This window comes from Gopherus evgoodei, chromosome 4, assembly GCF_007399415.2.
Source record: "Gopherus evgoodei ecotype Sinaloan lineage chromosome 4, rGopEvg1_v1.p, whole genome shotgun sequence".
NCBI classification, from domain to species: Eukaryota; Metazoa; Chordata; order Testudines; family Testudinidae; genus Gopherus; species Gopherus evgoodei.
The window spans coordinates 129420657-129436994 of record NC_044325.1 but is presented as its reverse complement, the minus strand read 5'-3'; the positions used below and the strand labels follow the sequence as shown (position 1 = coordinate 129436994).

At 50.5% G+C, this 16338-nt stretch overlaps 1 non-coding gene across 1 annotated transcript; it reads right to left on the bottom strand.

Annotated features, from left to right (window-relative positions):
• Positions 1–12446: 12446 nt before the first annotated feature.
• LOC115651756 lies at positions 12447–12639 on the bottom strand. The gene has a single exon (XR_004000426.1). It is a non-coding gene; the product is annotated as a U2 spliceosomal RNA (small nuclear RNA).
• Between the last annotated feature and the right edge of the window lie 3699 nt (positions 12640–16338).

Here is a 16338-nt window from a genome sequence, read left to right as displayed (position 1 = left end):
AAACCTTGTCAGCAAAGGCTCATTTCCCAAACCATCCTCAGAATGTTACTAATTCCCACCCCTCCTCCACAAGAGCTCTGTGCAGTGTCATTGTTCTGCAGGCAGCTTCCCATTCAATGCTGTTGTGGGACATTCCCAGGCCTGGAAATGCACCAAAGACAGAATTTGAAGAGCAAACCTGGCTCCCCGCACCAGGCAGGATTTGAGTGTTTTGTCCCTTAGTCTTTGTCAATAGTACAGATGCCAGGAGAGGGATCCTGGCACACGGGCTGGTGGGGGAGAAAGGATTGTAGATTCTGACCTCTGCTCTGGAGAGGAGATAATAGTTGGAGGGGGCATTTTTGTCTTCTCCCCCCCTCAGTGTCCCTGGGCTGGATTATACATTCCACAGGACAAACGAGGGGGTGACACCACTTGGTTAATGAAAGCTGGCGCTCCAGGTGAGGTTTGAACTCACAGCTTCAGTATAGCCCCTTTCAGCACTGCCCTATAAGTACTGTGCGCTGACCAATTGTGTCACTGGAGCACCTGTTAGCTGTGGTTCTCCAAGACCCCTAGGTTGATAAGGGCGAGGAGTGACCCCAAAACATTCTCAGTGGGGCTGAGAGCAGGTAGCGACAAGTGTTGGTACTCAGTGGGGTGGATTCTTCTTAATGGTTCCAGGCACCATTTGACCCTTTTGTTCTTCCCTGTGTAATAACAGAGCTGACTGAGACTCACTGCAGAGTCTTGCTGCAGACCCACAGATCTGAAATCACTGATCACCGGGTCTGAGCATTAGTCCTACTTTGGGACAGTGTCTCTCATGCAAGAAACTGCCCAGTCTGCGCTGGCAGTGAGGTTCCCTCACTAACAGCTGAAATCAGGGAGAGCTGTGTGAAGTGCGGGGCCCGAGGGGTGCCTGAACAGGGGGGAACAACACCCCAGGGCTTTTAAAAATTGCAGGCTCTGCCTTGCAGCTTTGTAATGACCGCAAGGTCAAGTGAGCGTGGGGAGGGAGCGGACAGCAGTGAGCAGGAGGTGGGGTCTTGGGGGGAAGAGGCAGCATAGCAGCGGGACCTTGGGGAGAAGGGGGGCAGGGGCGTGGCCTCGAGTGGCAGGGATGGGGCTACTGTTCAGGCTCTGGTGGCCGCTACTTTTAGGCAGGGCTGCCCGGGGAGGGGAGGGGGCAAGTGGGGCAATTTGCCCCAGGCCCCGACCCTGCAGGCACCCCACAAGCCCTGGCCGAGAATCCCTTCCCTGGCTAGAGGCGCCTTTTTACATTTTACTGGCCCAGCAGCAGTCTGGGTCTTCGGCAGCACTTTGGTAGCGGGCCCTTCACTCGCTTCGGATCTTCAGCGGCACTTCAGCGTCAGGTCTTTCAGCGCTGCCCAAGACGCAGTATGAGTGAAGGACTCGCTGCCACTGAAGACTCGAAGCGCCGCCGAGTGAGTACAAGCACCGCAGTCGGTGGCGCCTTTTTTATGTCCGCTCCCCCACTTTGCCCTAGCAGGACCCCAAATGCTCTGGGCGGCCCTGCTTTTAGGAGCCTGTTCCATTCCTGGTGGGACCACAAGACGTCCCAGAGCAGAGAGGGGCCAGCAGAGCGGTGACAGGGTGGAACGGCAAGTGACCGGCAATGTGGCCAGACAGCGGAGGGAGAAAGGGGCTTTGCCCCCGGCAGGTGAGAGGTGAACTCTGGGTTTTCAATGACCCAGGACAGCAGCTGTGGGTGAGGTGCAGTGAAGGGAGGGACACATCCAAAGAGCTTTTGGTGTCTGGATTTAAGAGCCCGAGGCAAAAGGCCACTGCCCAGCACACTGTGGGTTGGTATTTTGCTCATAGTGTTGTGTTATGAATCCTGATTGTGGTGTTTTCCCAAGTTAATACAAGGTGATTTTCCTCCTTTTTCTTAGTTTCTTTTCTACACTCAGTGGTTGTGAGTGGGGAGAGTATCACCTCTTAGAGGCACCCAGTGGCCAGGGTTAGTTTCCCCCGATTGCTGGGTGGAGGCTTAAGCAGATTGTGCATCCAAACAGGGAATTGTAACTTCAACCTTCACAGTAAGAGCCAGAGGTGCAACCTGACTTTGCTTGGGGCGGCAAAATACATAACACCACCCCTGGTCAGGGAATTGCCCACATTGAGCACATGGTGAGAGCTGTGTGTTCCGAACTGTCCTTTGGCACCACCCTGCACTGGACTGTTGACGTGCTCTCCTTCATGTAAATCCAGTCAATGCGACTCCTGGCCTGTCCCTGCAGAAAGATGTACCCCCTCTGCGGCTCTAAGCTGACCTCACTACAGACCTGTGCCAGGTAGTGCTCATTGTAAAAATGTTTCCTCTGACAGTTGGGAAAACACCACCAACAAACAGTCCATAGGAAGGGAACCAGTTCCTTCCATTTCTTAATTTGGGACCATACACACTAATATAGCCCTAACCAGTGCCACAGAGCACAAAGCCCACCAGTAACGTCCTCCCTGGTCAGAGCTCCAGCACCTTCTGTACTTGCACTGTGAATGTGAAGAACAAGACTCCAACCCCATCATTCTTCCCTGGCCTGGAAGATCAAAGAGACAGGCCCTTCTTCCACTCACCCTCTGCCTATCAATCTACCCTAAACTCATGAACGTGTATTTCCTGAACACCCACCATGCCCAAGTCCAACTGCTCCAAGGCACCGAACATCAAACACCTCTTCCTGGGCCCCCAAATCCCTGCCATCTTCCACATGGCCACTTTTACAGATGCCCCTTCCCTGGTACTGCCCTTGCTCAGCAGCCCTGTGGCACCATTCCTGAGGGTCACCCTACCTCACTGGCTTCCTGCCATGTTGGGAAAGACAGCTCTCATCCTAAAAGGTCAGGTGGGCCAACCAGATGTAGAAGCCCACACCATCTTTTCCTACTACAGAGCCCAAGATCAGAGATTCACCTTGGGTGCAGACACTATTGTTCACCCAGAGAGCAAGCCATCATTGTGTAAAGAGGGATGAAAGGGCCTACCAAAGCCTGGGATTGAACCAGGAACCTTTAGATTTTCAGTCTAATGCTCTCTCAACTAAGCTACTTCGCAGTGTTTTGGGCTCCTGCTTTTTGCAGCAGTTGCACATAAAAAGAACATCATTGGGAGCGGCCCATGAAGACAAGACTCACTTTTGCCTGCCTTGCTCAGCTTGACTTACTTCCTCATCCCGTTCCTGCCTGAGTTCCTGGGTTGACCTAGTGGCAGAAGGTGATTGGGAACCAGTGGCACGGGGAGAAAATGAGCTGGACCCTGAGCTAGACTAGACCCTGGCAGTGAGAGTCTGGTCACCACTTGCTGCCCCACCCTGTTGTCCTGGATTCCCCCACTGGGTGTCATTTAGGGAGGGAAGTGGGGCTTCTGCTTCTCCTCCCCAATTTTCACACGGCAGAGGAGTGCAAACAGGAAAACGAACGGCTGCTCCACAGCCCTTAGCTGTGGGGAGTAAGAAGTGTCTGTTGGCTGACAGGGCCTGTCCCCGAGGAGCTGGAAAAGCAGCTGCCGCCTCCCCCTCAGCTCCAGGCTGTGGGAAATGCTCATTGCCTGGGCTGGCTGCATTGGCGGACGCTGCTCTGTGCTCTGGAGAGTGTCTGTGTTGCTCTGTCAACCTCCCGTCTTCACTGAGCCAGTCTGGTAAGGTCCCAAGTGCCCCCTCTGGCTCAGCAGCTGAGAGTCTGCGGACATCAGCCCCCCTTCCAGCCCCCACAGGCAGCGGGGGCGCCAGTCCCCCCAGCACCACAGGGGCACTCAATGCACTTCCTGTGGGGAAATGGCTCCTTGGCATCCAGCTGCTAGAGTGAGAGCCAGGAGAGAGCAGTGTCTGGCTCACCTTGGGGGGGAGAAGAGACCTGATGAGTGTTGATCTCTCTCAGTCTCCCCTGCAATGCTGGTCAGTTTTATTATCACTGTAATAATCAGTGCTTCCCTTCAGGGCTGGCCCTAGAGGGATGCAGGATCAGGAACAAATCCCCCCTTTTCTGCACCAGGCCTTGCTCCTACTCCATCGCTTCCCCCAATCTCTCACCCTTGTCCCATCTCTTCCTGCCCTGCACCTTCCTGCCCCATTACTATCTCTCCCCCACATCCTCCTGTCCCAGCTCCTCCCTGTCAGCCCCCCCAGCACCTCCAGGCAGGCAGACAGGCAGGATCACTGGCAGGCAGGAGGCACAGCTGGCTGCCAGTGAGCGCTGAAAACCTTTTCTTCCCCTGTTAGTGCTGCAGCCCCATAGCACCCATGGATTTGCTGACTAGGCTCCTTTCACACTCTCTATAGAGCAGCAACCAGGATTATGGCTGATCTATGGGACATGGGGCACTAGGTGAGTGGCAGAAGCTTCAGATACTGAGAGTTTGCCTGACACCTCAGGGACACAGTGTGAGGTGGTGTCCCAGGCATCTTCATGAAAGGAGAACAGGATTTACTTGGCTCTGGTCTACACTATGAGTTTAGGTCGAATTTAGCAGTGTTATATCAATTTAACCCTGCACCCATCCACATGACTAAGCCATTTTTGTCAACTTAAAGGGCTCTTAAAATCTATTTCTATACTCCTCCTCAAAGAGGGGATTAGCACTGAAATCGACATCGCCGGGTCGAAATTGGGATAGTGTAGATGCAATTTGACGGTATTGGCCTCTGGGAGCTATCCCAGAGTGCTCCATTGTGACTGCTCTGGACAGCGCTCTCAACTCAGATGCACTGGCCAGGTAGACAGGAAAAGCCCCATGAACTTTTGAATTTCATTTCCTGTTTGGCCAGCGTGGCAAGCTGATCAGTACAGGTGACCGTGCAGAGCTCATCAGCAGAGGTGACCATGGAGTCCCAGAATCGCAAAAGAGCTCCAACATGGACCGAACGGGAGATACTGGATCTGACTGCTGCATGGGGAGAAGAATCCGTGCTATCAGAACTCCGCTCTAAAGATGAAATGCCAAAATATTTGACAAAATCTCCAAGGGTATGAAGGACAGAGGCTATAATAGGGACCCACAGCAGTGCCGCATGAAACTTAAGGAGCTCAGGCAAGACTACCAAAAAACCAAACAGGCAAACAGATGCTCTGGGTCAGACCCCCAAACAAGCCACTTCTATGATGAGCTGCATGCAATTCTAAGGGGTGCCCCCGCCACTACCCCACCCCTTTTCATGGACTCCTGCAAGAGGGGAGTCTCACGCAACACGGATGAGAATTTTGGGGATGAGGAAGATGATGATGAGGAGGAGAAGGAGGGTAGTGCGCAGCAGCAAAGCAGAGGAAGCGTTCTCCCCAACAGCCAGGAACTATTTATCACCCTGGAGACAATACTCTTCCCAACGCGGGCTCCTGGACCTTGAAGGTGGAGAAGGCACCTCTGGTGATTGTACCTTTGTAAATAAAAGCTACTGGAATGCATTCAAGCAACATCCATTCTTTATCTCTCTGTGTTATCCTCAGGAGAGCGATATCATCCATCCATGGTCACCTGGTTGAAATAGGAAAATTTTATTACGGGGACATTCAGAGGCAAAATGCAACCTTGTATTGAAAGCACATGTGTTATGCAATGTTAACAGCTTGGTTCACCATGAAAGAGTCTACCCATTGTTCTTTAAAAATGTGTCTTTTTAAATACTACACTCCCTTTTTTCCCCCTGCAACTGCAAATATTTCAGCGCTCCCCTTATCATCTCCATCCCAGAGGCTAGCGCAGATAAGAAGGCAAAAAACCCACACTCTTTTAAAACGGGTTGGGTCACAGAAGCCCCTTTGGGACTGTCACCTGCTGTGCCTGCCTCTGAGTCCGTTTTCCCTGCCAGATTGGGACTTCAGTACCTAGCCTGTTTGAGCCAGACATACTTCCCTGCTGCAAACACAGATCCAAGTCTGAACCTTGTCCCCCACAAGCTGCAGGCTTAGCTGAAAACAGCTTAAGAAGTGCTGCCCTCTCTGGCACTGAGCTACCCAGCTCCCAATGGGGTCCAAACCCCAAATCCATCCCTTTTACCCTGTATAAGCTGTAAAATCCTGTGACCAGGGCAGCGCCTAGCAGCCCGCGCATCTGCCTGCCAGCGCGAGAGCTCGTAGGGCACTAATCCGGATAATGGCAGCTGGGTGCCAGGGGACAGAAGTGTCAGCAGAGTGATGCAGTGGAAGTGTGCTGGGCCCATAACCCAAAAGTTAATGGATCAAAACCATCCTTTGCTGCATGGGTGTTTGTTTCTTATCCCTTTGGGCCTTCGAGTGAGGCAGTGACTAGCAGAGCACCACGAGGCAAGAGGTGACTAAGGTGAGGTGATGGCCTGCCAGGGAGCTCTCTGGCTGCCTGGGCGGGACGAGGGCCTCCTGTCCTGGAATGAGCTGCGGTGCTTCCTGGTCCCCTTTTCCCACTCACACTGGCAGGCGGCTGCTGTGGAAGAACACAAGGGAGGCTCTCGGGATGCTAGGCAGCGCTGTGTGGCTGTTAGGGGAAAGAGGTAACGCTCCCAACTCGACCTGCCATAGAGTCTTGTGGCTCTGCGTGCCATCAGCCGGAGTGGGCCAGGCTGCAGACGTGACTCAGGCTTGGGCAGCATGGCCACACTTTCTAGACGAGGCATGAGGCAGGCCAATAGCTTTGCACGGCCTACAGGGAAGTGGGAGGGAGGCATCTTTGAGCCGGTGTGTCTAGTCAGTTTCTCCCTTGCCACTTGGATAGAGACTGGAGGGGAGCAAAACTTGCCTGGCTGAAAGTTTGGTGTTCGTCCTTGAGGATTAAACCTAAGCCTCCAGTACGGCTGCTGGGAGATGGGTTTCTGAATGGCATCCAGCCCACTCTTCAGGCCACCAGCTGAAAGCACTGAGGCCAAGAGGGGTGGTTTTGAGGTGACAAAAGAGGGCATTTGAGGCTCCCAGCAGGTCTTGTGGACCAAGAGAATAGCATAAATGTATAGCCAGCCCTGGGTGGGCTGAAATCACCATCCTTTTGATTAACAACCAAAAGCACTGACTCTATGCACCACAGAGACACATATGGATGAGGCTGTCTTGACTGCAAAAATCATCGGCGGCTTGCACAGTGCCAAGAGTGCAACCTGTGAGGCAGGAGGTGGCTGATGCCTTCAGAGGAGATCACAGAAGTTTATAAGGGAGAGAGACTCCTAAATACCCTTAGTAACAAGGGTTTGGGGTTCACTGAGGCCAGTAAGGGGGTGTCATAAACAGATTGTTAAGGGTTAATGTCTCTTCTACCTGTAAAGGGTTACAAGCAGGGAACTGGACACCTGACCAGAAGACCAATCAGAAGACAAGATACTTTCAAATTTGGGTGGAGGGAAACTTTTGTGTGTTTTCTTTGTCCGTTGTGTGTTCTTCTGTCGGAGGGTCTGAGAGAGACCAGACATTACTACAGGCTCTCTAAGTTTCTTTTCATATAGTAAGTAAAAACAGGCGGTTTAGGTTTTTTGATTGTTTTATTCTATTTGCAATTGTGGATCTGGCTGGTTAACTTTTATATGTGTAGTTGCTGGGAATATTTTGATTTGTATTGGTACTGGGGGGAAAGTCTCTTTCTGGTGACTGTAAGCTATAGGACCCTGTAATATTTACATCTTGAAGTTACAGAGATAATTGTTTACTTTTTCCTTTCTTTTATTAAAAGATTTCTTTTTAGAGAACCTGAGTGATTTTTTTTTTGTTTCCCTTGTTTTATTCCAGGGGATTGGGATACTCATCAGGACGGGTGGGGGAGAGGGGAGGGAGGAGAGATAGAATCTCTCTCTGTTTTCCTTGAATCTGTTTGCCTCTTTGTGGAAGGGAAGGGAGATGCTTCCCTGTATGGTGATTTAAGAGGTTGGATCAGTATCTCTCAGGATAGCCCAGGGAGGGATATTCTGGGTGGGGGAATGGTTTATTTCTCCTTGTTTTAAGAACCCAAGGGATCTGAGTTCTTGGGGTCCCCAGGGAAGGTTGGAGAGGTCAGAGTGCCCCAAAACACTATATTTTTGGGTGATGGCAGCCTATCAGATCTAAGCTGGTAATTAAGCTTAGAGGATTCAGGTGCTAGTATCTCATTTTCTGAAATCTAAGGTTCAGATCTGAGAGGGAATGCTATGACAAAGGGTTACCATGTCAGCCCTATAACCCTGGGTGTCAGGTTGCGGTGCAGCTTTGATCTAGAGCTCGGATCCCAACAACCAACCAGCAGCCCACAGCCTCCCTCTGGGTCTGCCCCACCTGGTTCCTCCTTACAGGCCAACCTTACCCCCCTTCCAGCCCTGGATTTGCCCCCTAATCATCCTACTGCCACTCAGAACCACAGAAGTGGAGGTGCTGAAGGAGGGAGAGGTGACTCTAGAGTGGGGTTCTTCTCTAAAGATGGCTGGCAGAAAGGTGGTGCTCAGCTCTGTCAGTCACCTGCCCAGTGGCCTCACTGCCAGGGGATGCAGACATTTCTGTAAGGCACATTAAGGGGCCATTTGGCTTTGAAGCAAATGCAATGAATGTGCATTTATGAAAGGGAATTTCCATCTTTTTACTAGTTGTTTATCAGTGGTCTAATGGATAAGGCATTAGCTTCTGAAGCTAGGGATTGTGGGGTCAAGTCCCATCCAGGGTGAAAAGCTACTTCTTTCCTGTATATTGCAAGGAAACCTTAATCTTCCTTTCAGCAAGGAAGCTGGGAGATGTTTGAGCACAAAATCCTGGATCTTGGCAATAATCACCAAGGATATTAGAAGGCTCTCTGGTGATGTAATGAATGCAACCTCATCCCAGGGCAGTCCCATGTGAGAACCAGGATCCATGGAGCAACATTCCCCTCCTGCCCTGACAGGTGGGCTGTGCATATGATGGTGGAGGGCAGCAGGAGGAGAAGTTGCACTAGTGCTGGGTGGGATGTATCTGCACCATGAAGGGGGTCATGCAGCCTGTGCCTGAAATTCCATAGCACCACATTCACTCCAGGAAGAAGTCAAATGCTACACCAAGGGTGGTGAATTCCCAGGTGAGCACACAGTGGCCCCTGCACACACATCAACTGCACCAAAAGAGACACAAACTGCACACTGAGGAGACAGCTGGTTTGGTTCCAGGCTGCTTTTGTTTCCAAAGGTGCTGAAGTGTGATCTCGCTTCTTTTTCTGTGGGCAGAAATGCAATGGAGGAGAATCTCACATCCCTGAGCTGCCAGGTGATAGTGGCAGGAAGAAAACGCACTGCAATGAAATTTAAAAAACACTCATAAACAATTTAACAATAAGAAGTAATTAAATAAAAAAATCCAATGGACACACATGCTGGTAGCTTCTTCCCAACCCAGAGAGCGAGGGGCAGGGAGTGTGTGACAGGCAGGTGGTTAAGTCTGAGGAAGCATATTCATACTTCATACAAGTTAAACAAATTATAGCAGCCAGCTACAAAATACTCCACTTGGTAACATCAATACAGAATATATCAATCTACAAGCAATACAGCCATACACAGCTAAGACAGGCTGTCCACTTAATACCAGAGTTCCCACGGCCAAATAGCTGGAAGTGCCTTCACAGTTGCTGCTAAACAAAACAACATCATGCAGAACCAAGAGCAGCTCTGCTGTGCCGTTAGGAAGGCCTGCAGGAGACTCAGCAAATCAATCTATGATTCTGTGCTTCTGCTTAGTAGTTACCAAGCGTGATCAATGAAAGGGGATGAGGGTGGGTAGCTCCCTTGTTTGGACACCCAGCCAGCCAGTAGCTATAAAATCCCTCTGCGGCCTTGTCTACACTATGACTTTAGGTTGAATTTAGCAACCTTACCTCGATTTAACCCTAGACCCATGCAGATGACAAAGCCCTTTCTTTCAACTTAAAGGGCTCTTTAAATCGATTTCTTTACTCCACCTGCAATGAGGGTATTAGCACTGAAATCGGCCTTGCTGGGTTGAATTTAGGGTAGCGTGGATGCAACTCAACAGTATTGGCCTCTGGGAGCTATCTCAGAGTGCTCCATTGTGACCATCTGGACAGATGCACTGGCCAGGTAGACAGGAAAAGGGTCGCAAACTTTTGAATTTCATTTCCTGTTTGGCCAGCGTGGCGAGCTGATCAGCACAGGTGACCATCTAGAGCTCATCAGCATGATGTGCACATTGCCGGGGCACATTGCCCGGCCCGTACTTTGAGAGAAGTCTATGACTATGTCTATGTCCTCATCACTCTTGTCACCGCACTGCTGTTGCCTCCTTGTCTGGTTTTGCTTTTGCAGCTTCTGGTTCTGCACTGAAAAAAGGCAGGAAACAATTGTCTGCCATTGCTCTGATGGAGGGAGGGGTGACTGATGGCATGGCTTACAGGGAATTAAAATTAGCAAAAGGGGTGGCTTTGCATCAAGGAGAAACACAAACAACTGTCATACAGAATGGCCCCCTTGAGGATTGAACTCAAAACCCTGGGTTTAGCAAGCCGTTGATTTCACAAAAAAAATCAGGTCAATTTCTTGTTTTGATCTATCTAACTTTTATATCTTTGGCTGAAAGCAAACAGTGCAGTGCAACTACTAGCCATCGTCATCTCCTGGCTGCTTGGCAGAAGTTGAGAATGATCTGGCTGAGTCACTCCCATGTCTGCCCAGGTGACCCAACAGACCTCCCTGAGATCAGCTAAAAGAGCACCTAGGAGTACGGTAACAACAACTACCAATCATAATGCACTTTCTGCCACCAAAAGCCAATGAGCTGCTGCTTTGTAGCAATGCAGTCCCATGTCTGCCAGAACCCAGGAGACGTATGGTGACGGTGAGCTGAGCGGGCTCCATGCTTGCCGAGGTATGGCATCTGCTCAGGTAACCCAGGAAAAAAGGCGTGAAATGATTGTCTGCCGTTGCTTTCAAGGAGGGAGGGAGAGGGGAGTCTGATGACATGTACCCAGAATCACCCACGACACTGTTTTTGCCCCATCAGGCATTGGGATCTCAACCCGGAATCCCAATGGGCGGCAGAGACTGTAAGAACTGTGGGATAGCTACGCACAGCTATCCACATTGCAATGCTCTGGAAGTCGACGCTGGCTTCGGTACTGTGGATGCAGTCCACCAACTTAATGCACTTTGAGCACTTTGTGTTGGGACACACACAACGAACTGTATACAAACAATTTCTAAAAAAATGACTTGCATAAATTTGACCTCATTTCATAGTGTCGATATACCCCAAGACACTTGATCACAGCCTTGGATTGACTAAGAAACTACTTATACTTTGGACTGATCTACACTGAGGGGGACAGAGTCAATATAAGATACACAATGTCAGCTATAGGAATAGTGTAGCTAAACTTGATATACCTTATTTTGACTTATCTCCTGTCTTCACAACACAGGATTGATAACTGTAGCTCTCCCATTCATTTCACTTCACCCTCTTATTCTAGCAAAGTTCTAGAGTCAACAAACATATTTGGGAATTGATTTATTGACAAGATACAATAAAACAAAGTCAATTAAACCAATTATTACCTACTAAGCCAGTGGGAATATAGCCTTTGATCTAAGTTCTAAAAAGGCAAAAAGCAATGCTGACACCCTTGGATGTTACACAGCCCCTCTGCCCCCACCACTTTCTACCTCGCCATGATGAGCTCCCAGACATGCACAAAGCACCATTCACATTACTTTGAGAACTAGGTAACTAAGTGAGGATCACTTCCCTGAAATGACTCCAATAGAGGAATTCAAAGCAAGAACCATTAACACAAGACAGAGAAGTCTTTCAGCCTCTCGCTGGTTCCTCTCATTCCTTCTGTTCAAAGACAGTTCCCTGTACACTCCTAGTTTGCACAAACCCACCCACTGACCTGTGACTAGCAGTCTCTCACTGTTAACTCTTACAGCAAACCAGGGCAAAGAAAGCCTATGCAAGTGCTAAGCCCCAATGCTCTTTTCTGCTCCTTTCCCACAGAACTACCTCAAACGTACGGTCAATGGCATCAAATCAATTCCTTGCCATGGTAAGGCCTCGGGCATTGGTGCACCCCAGTCCCTCTGAGGTGATCGGCTGGTTCCTTCCGGCCTTAAACTCTAGGAATGTGACTCAAAGGGCCCCGACTTTCCTCCTCGTTGGGGCACAACATTTACAGAGACTGTTCTCTAAATTAAAATGGTGGCGTTTTCCCAACAGGAAAGGGATTGAAAATTTCTCTTCCGTGGGGAGACGAGGGAAAGAACGAGCCAAACCATGCAATTAATGCTGGAAGGTATACTAAGGAGAGCAGTTTAAGAACCGACCCAGAATAGACTAAGAAAGCAGCTCTTTAACTGACCCACAAACAACGAGAAAGTAAAATCTGCAAGAGCAGCCTTTCAACTCAGAGGCCTAATAATAAGATGTAACTAATAACTGACCAAAAATTTACAAATGACTCAAAACCTTACTCAGTACAAACCAAACGGGAACACAGACACCACCACTTTTCTTTGCTGCTCTTCAGCCATGATATTCTCCCCATAGGGAGGTCCACCATTCCTAGAGGTTCAGTGCCACAATAACAGGGCAATGTGTGCACTGGGTGGAGGAAGCTGCTACTCCATGTCCCTATTCCAGAAATCAGTGTAATAGCTAGTCCTGAGATAGAGGAAGTATCTGTTATTAAAGTGATAAGAACAGATTTAACATTTTGATTCCAGCCAATGTGAAAATGATCTAATATACAGGTTAATGAAAACATTTCTAGTCCTCTGCACAGAATGCTTAAATTATGCAAAAATAGCAAGTTTGGTTTAAAAAGTCATAAAAGGCACGTCATCCTGAATCTGACACTTGGTGAATTCTAAGTCTAGAGCACACAACTGATTTGGGGGTTGTGCCCTGCTTCTTAACAGGCTGCCCTGAGGTTGCCACTCACAGTCACGAGCTACTCCAGACAGCTCTAGCCCGCTCATTGATCAGTAACTGGTTAGCAGATAGGAAAGAAAGAATAGGAATAGTCTGTTTTTGCAATGAAAAGGGGTAAATAGCAGGCTTCCAAAGTATGAGACATTAGGGCTGGTCAGTTTAGACAAGAAATGACTAAAGAGAGATACCATACAGCACCAGTTCTCAACCAGGTGTCTGCCAAAAGAAACCCTGGCTTGACCCACCTCTACAGGCCACCAAGCCTACCTGCCTGGCTGGAAAGGAGAGAGGGGAGGAGAAAGGGCCCAACAAAAAATTGCAGCATCGCTGTAGAAGAGAGAGATCTTCTGCTGCCATCATCAATAAGGATTGTATCACAGCCACTGACTCCCAGAACAAAAATAGCAAAAGTCCAACCAGAATTCTGCTTTCTTTTCACAACAAGAGATAACAACCTCACAAAACTGGGTAAAAACTCACAAATACCACTCTCCAAGAAACCCTTCAACTTTGAAAAAAAAAAAGGAAGAAAATAGAGGAAACAAAAATTTTATAAAATCTGAAACAAACCCAAAAACTGCTGCAGAGTCACTGCCAGGGAAAATGCACGATATGCTCCAGGCAGAGTGACTACACTGACTGCCCACTAAGCCTCTCGCTTTTAGAGAAAATTTAATTGAACTAATTTAAATCTCGAGTGTGATCATTGGAACCAGGGACACTGGAAGCAAAATCAGCACCTTGACCAGTGACTCGCTCCGCTGCACGCAATGCACCATGGTTATGGAAATTGGAGTCCCTTGCCGGGCCCCAGGGCTCAAAGGAGTCTTTTCTCAGGGACGGCAGGTGAGGGGGCAGAATTGCTCTCCTGAGACAGTCCCGCTGACGCCCAGGCACATGGCGAAGGGAGCCGGGCGGAAAGCCAGAGGATAATCTCCCACTGCTGTGTTAGCAGGCTAAAAATCAGAGGAAACGCCCATACCTGGTAGGAATGGATGTTTGTTTATGTGTGTTGTGGGGTGTCTCACCTTGGCTGAGTTCCTTCCTGCTGTCCCTGGTATGTAAAGACAGAGGCAAGTTTGAATGTCTTTGAATTGTTGTTAGTGCTGAAGTTGTGGGCCCTAGGTTTAAGTGGCTACACCTGTGTCCTGGTACGGTTTGGTCCTGATGTGTAAAAGGCTGCTGGGGGGGGCGTGTTCTGCAGTGAGGTAGCAAAGGTTAGTTGCTGAGGTGGTGCATGCACCCTGAAAGTTGTGCACCCCAGCTCCAAGTCTCAGAGTCTCGAATTTGCATAAACTCACCCACTGAGCTGTGACTAAGAAATTCACCCTGCTAACTCTTAGAGGAAAACAGGCCAAAGAAAGTGTATGCAAACGCTAGACCGCAGCCCCAATGCTCTTTTTGGTTCCTTCCCACAGAACTTTCACTCCATACAAGTCGAGTTCCTTGCTGTTTCTTGTCTAAGCGCTGCATGCATGTGCTATACCGGACCTTGAGCTGCTTGTGCTCAATACAGCCTGGCCTCTACCTATCTCTGTGGTGCAATGGGTCAGTGCATTTGGCTGTTAACTGAAAGGATTATGATTCAAGCCCACCCAGGGACAGCAGAAAAGCCATGCTGCTTCCTTGCTTCCCTGAAAGCTGCTGGGAGCCTCGAAGGTCCTGTTTTGCTGCCTCAGTGCTTTCAGCTGGTGGCCTGAAGAGCGGGCTGTTTGCCATTCAGAAACCCATCTCCTGGCAGCCGTGCCAGAGGCTCAAGCTTAATCCTCAAGGTCGAGCGCAAAACCTTCTGCCCGGATCGTTTCGCTCCCTTCCAGCCTCTGCCCAAGCGGCAAGGGAGAAGCGGACGAGACATGCCGGCTCAAAGACACCTCCCTCCCACTTCCCTGTACGCTGTGCCTCATGCCTCGTCAGGAAAGCGCAGCCATGCTGCCCAAGCCTGAGTCACGTCCGCAGCCTTGCCCGCGCTGGCTGACGGTGCGCAGAGCCACACGAGTCAATGGCAGGTCGAGTCGGGAACCTCGGCTCTTTCCCCTGACAGCCACACACACAGCACTGCCAGGCGTCCCGAGAGCCTCCCTCGTGTTCTCCCGCAGCAGCCGCCTGCCGGTGTGGGTGGGAAAAGAGGACCAGTGCGGCCTCATTGTGGGACAGGAGGCCCTCACCACGCCCAGGCCTGCCTCTTGCCTTCAGCCCAGGCAGCCAGAGGTACCAGGGAGCTCCCTGGCCTTGCCTCAGGCACCTCTTGCCTCATGGCCCCGGCTCTTGGTGCTCTGCTGGTCACCACCTCGCTTGAAGGCCCAGAAGAAGAAGCAAGTGCACGCATAGCGGAGGGTGGCTTTGATCCATTGACCTCCCGGTTATGGGCCCAGCATGCTTCCACTGTGCACTCTACTGGCTTTCCAGCCCTGCCTGCCACCCAGCCACCATTATCCAGATTAGCACCTTACGAGCTCTTGCATTGGCAGGCAGTGGCGGGTCCTTCAGTGCTGCCAAAGACGCAGAGCGAGCGAAGGACCTGCTGCCACTGAAGACTCGGATGCCGCCCAGTGAGTACAAGCGCCACAGCCAATGGTGCCTTTTTTATATCCGCTCCCCTGCTTTAGGCCCCCGAATCCTTTGGGTGGCCCTGCTTTTAGGGAGCCTGTTCTGCTCCTGTTGGGACCACAAGACATCCCAGAGCAGAGAGGGTGGCCAGCAGAGCGGTGCTAGGGTAGCCTGGGACTCTTCCCCGCCCCGCCTTTCCCTGACTATGAAACTTGGCCCTGGCACTCCTTCTTTTAAATGCCATGTGCACAAGAGGAAGACCATGGCAGCTGCAGGAACCAAAGTTGTAGACCTCGGGTGAAGCAGTGAGAAACAACCATATGGTCAACCCACAGGACTCTCTAGCCAGACTTAAGTTCTAGGACCCCAACCTATAGCAGCTGGCCCATTGAACCGGCCTGACCAAAGACCTGTCTCCAGTGGACATCTGTCACCCAGCATGAGGTAGAAAAATCTCACTCTAGTTCATCATGAGAGAGGGACCAAGCACACTGAGCTCCAGGGCTTTGCAGCAAACCAACATACTTGCAGAGGTCCCACTGAGTTTTGAATGCAGATTACAGGATTCAGAGTCCTAAGTGCTGCCCATTACAACACGGGGCCTGCTGCTAGTTTACTTTCTAGACTCCTGTGACTCTCGAGTGGCTGGTTTGCACTCTGCACTTACTGCTTCCCACCAGCGGCTTCCTCTCGCGGGACTCTCTCTCCTCCTCCAGCAACTGTGGTCATGCACTATCAGATCCGTGGGGTCCTGCCCTGAGTCCCAGCATCCCTCTGCTTTTTCTCCATTCCCCGCAGTTCCCAAAAATGTCAGGGGAGGCCGCCCCTCCCTTCACTCTGTGCTCCCGCTCAAATCAACCACTGCAGCCTCATCTCCTGGAACTCGGCCAGCTGTCGCTTGATCCGGTCGTACAGTCACACGCTGACTGGCTCCCCAGCCTGGATGTCCTTGTGGAAATC